The sequence below is a fragment of the Zalophus californianus genome, chromosome 2 (genome assembly GCF_009762305.2).
Source record: "Zalophus californianus isolate mZalCal1 chromosome 2, mZalCal1.pri.v2, whole genome shotgun sequence".
Classification (NCBI taxonomy): domain Eukaryota; kingdom Metazoa; phylum Chordata; class Mammalia; order Carnivora; family Otariidae; genus Zalophus; species Zalophus californianus.
This window is the reverse complement of record NC_045596.1, coordinates 144,838,513-144,841,671: the sequence shown is the minus strand read 5'-3', so window position 1 is coordinate 144,841,671 and position 3,159 is coordinate 144,838,513. Positions and strand designations below refer to the sequence as shown.

General features: G+C 51.6%; 1 pseudogene; it reads right to left on the bottom strand.

Moving 5' to 3' along the window:
* Positions 1–377: 377 nt before the first annotated feature.
* LOC113925440 lies at positions 378–2,343 on the bottom strand (annotated as a pseudogene).
* Between the last annotated feature and the right edge of the window lie 816 nt (positions 2,344–3,159).

Genomic DNA, 3,159 nt, shown 5'->3' with positions numbered 1-3,159 from the left:
GTGGGGGGTATGAGAGAGGAGAGAACACACCTGGGCAGGTGGCTGGGTGCCAGAAAGGGCTAGGGGGGATAAAGAAAAGGAGGCTCCCAGATGGGAGGGTAATGATTATGCTAATGGGAGGGATGCAAAAGGCACATCAGAAGAGCAGGACCTTGGAAAGCTGCATTAAATGTCCCACTCTTTTGTCCACATGGAGGGGGCCCTGGAGATGGGGTGAGGCCCTCCCCCTCCTCTCAGCTTCTCCTGGGACCCCACCTCAGGCAGTCAGGCAATCCAAGGGTAGGATAGGAAGCAGTCTGTGCCCCTCTTGCCTCCCATCTGAGTTCCAAACCCAGTCCCAAGATAAAAAAAAAAATAGGTATATATACTTTGATGAATTAAAAAATGCCCAAAGAGGGGGATGGGCTTGAAGGGTCAGGCAGTAGGTGCTCATGGTCTATGAGAAAGGTGGCCCTCTTACCCTGGCCCTCATCCTCTTCTGAGTCAGATGGGCACTCTTCCTGCCAGGAAGAGTGGGGGAGGTGTCTTGTAGAAGATGAGGCTACAGTCCACAGCATACACCTTCACCTCGAGAAGCTGAGCTCAAGTGCAGCTGTCGGACCAGGAAAACAGTGATGAAAACCATCATGATGAAGGTGCAGCTGAAGCCAGCCACCAACTCAGGCAAATGTGAGGGCAGCAGCCCTGCTGTTTGCCCTTAACCGGGACTCCGACTCCACCTCCACCTCCAGGGGAAGCTGCTGATCGGGGACTCAAGGCTGCTCTTACTCTACTGATAGCACATCTGCTCCATGGGTTTAGGGAGGCACGGTGGGGGCAACAGAGGCAGTCCGTGGGGGCTAGCCCTGGCATGTGGTAAACAAGGTGTGGCAGGGGGCACAGACGCTGGCCCAGATGATCTCCACATCATTCTCAGTGCTATAGTGTGTATCGATGACTTGGAGATTGAAGCCTGGTGGGCAGTGCTGGACACAGCTTTTCTGGTGCAGGGAGAGGCCTTCCTGGACACCACATAGGCCTGGCTGGAAATGAGGGTCTTGTAGTCACTGGTCTCAGGAGGTGTGTGCAGACCCTCAGGGCTGTGATACAGCACAAGGGTGAGCTTAGTCAGTGTCCCACAGTTGGCTTTGCTGGTGTTTTCAGTCTCTAGGACCCACTGGCCAGAGGGGTCCTCATTCCAGGAATGGGTTATCATGAAGGCCCAGTTCTTAAATCCATCTGTGGGATAATCATCTGACCTGGCAGCCAACAAGGTGGAGTAGGTGCCCATGGGGCTGCCCAGGTGGATGACCAGGTTGCTACTGTGATTATAGACAGGGTGAGGCAGGACTGTGCATGCTCCAGTTGTGTGATATGGCTGAACTCCCCCAGGCTTTTGCACCTCAGGCTGCTTCCTGATGTCCTTGGGCTCAGTGAAGATATCCCTGATGCACTTCCTCTGGGATACCACTGTCGTCCAGTTCTAGGCCAGGGTCACTATAGCACCTGTGTCCAACAGCCTGTAGCCATATGAATGGCTCACTTTTTGGCCTACACCATTGGTGACCCAGTCATTAGCAATGAGGTAGGCTGGCTTTGAGGTCTCACCAGGAGAAGTTCTTTTTGGCTTCAAGATGAGAGTGATGGTGCCAGCTGCCAATGGGGCAGAGGCCTACGTTCCCCTGTGAGACTCTGTATACTTCTGCTGCAAAGTCCCTAGTCATTGTAGACCATGTCTATGCCACAGATGCTGTTGTTGGTCACCTTAGCTTCCTGGCCTACACACTGTGTGCCATGCCAGTTGTCATTCATCTGTGTGTACCAAGGCTGGGGGCTGGGGTCCTGGTCATTGACATTGAAGCTGGCCCCAGGATTATAATTGCCTGGCAAGTCTGGGTGATTCTTCTCGATGTCATCATCCAGAATGGAGACCACAATGCCATACTCCTGTAGCCCTGAGTCCAGGCCTCCTTCATGTTGAGGTACCACTAGGTGATGCCAGACAAGTACCATGGCTAGGGAAACTTAGTGTCCCTGGGTTCCTGGTACACATCCCTTTTGGTCCAATTCTTTGCCACCTGCTGTTCCAGCCACTGTACTTGAGGCTCCCTCTACAGGCCACTGTGCTGCAGGTGGTGAGGCAACATGGACTGCTTTGTCACCTCTTCACGCCAGAAGTGGTAATAGTTGCTGAGATCTGGCCCAGGATGAGGAAGCCATGCTTCTGTGCCAGGCTGACGTCTAGGCCTCCCGGAATGTTCACACAGGTGTTGGTGTAGACATTCTAGCCAAGGGCAGGGCCGCCAGCAGGACCAAGACTCCTGCTACTGCTACCACCCATAGCAAACAGGGCCTCTGCTCCATGGTCGGAGACAGGTGGCCAGGACCCCGGAGCCCCCAGCCTCCTTGACCTGGTCATAGTGCCTTGGCTCGCACATGCATGCCTCTTCATAGCCTGTGGCCTGAGAGCTTACTGGCAGGACCATGGGGCAGAATAGAACAGGGCTGTGAGGGGAGGAGGAGGACTGCCAGCTCCAAAGGAGCCAAAGGTTAGGAGTAAGATTTCCAGGTGAGTGCTGCGGTGGTTCATGTGTGCCTGCTGAAGCAGAGAGCCCTATTTCATGGGGGCTTAATGCCCTCCCTCACCAGAGAGCAGTGTCACCACAGGGAGGCTGGGCGGTGGTTTCCACCCAGCCAGCTACCAGAGCAGAGTTTGGCCTGGGCTGGGGCTCCAGCTCCACAGCAGGCTCCTCTTCTATTTTTTTGGAAGAGTTTTAGAAGAATTGGTGTTAATTCTTTTATGAAAGTATGATAGAATTTCCCAGAGAGGCCTCTGATTCAATTTCCTTTCTAGTAATCCATCTGTTCAGATTTCCTGTTTCTTCATGATTTAGTCTGGGTGTGTTTCATGTTTCTAGGAATTTGTCCATTTCTTGTAGATTGTCCAGTTTGTTAGCATGTAAGTGTGCCTAACAGTCCCTTATGATCATTTGATTATTTTGTGTTTCAAATGATGTATGGTAATGTCTCATTCATTTCTAATTTTATGTATTTTAATCTCTTTTTTCTTAGCAAATCTAGCTAATGGCTTGCCTGTTTTGTTTGGATAAACCCTTAGTCTCATTAATCTTTTCCATTATTTTTTTGGTCTCTATTTCATTTATTTTCACTCTGACCTTC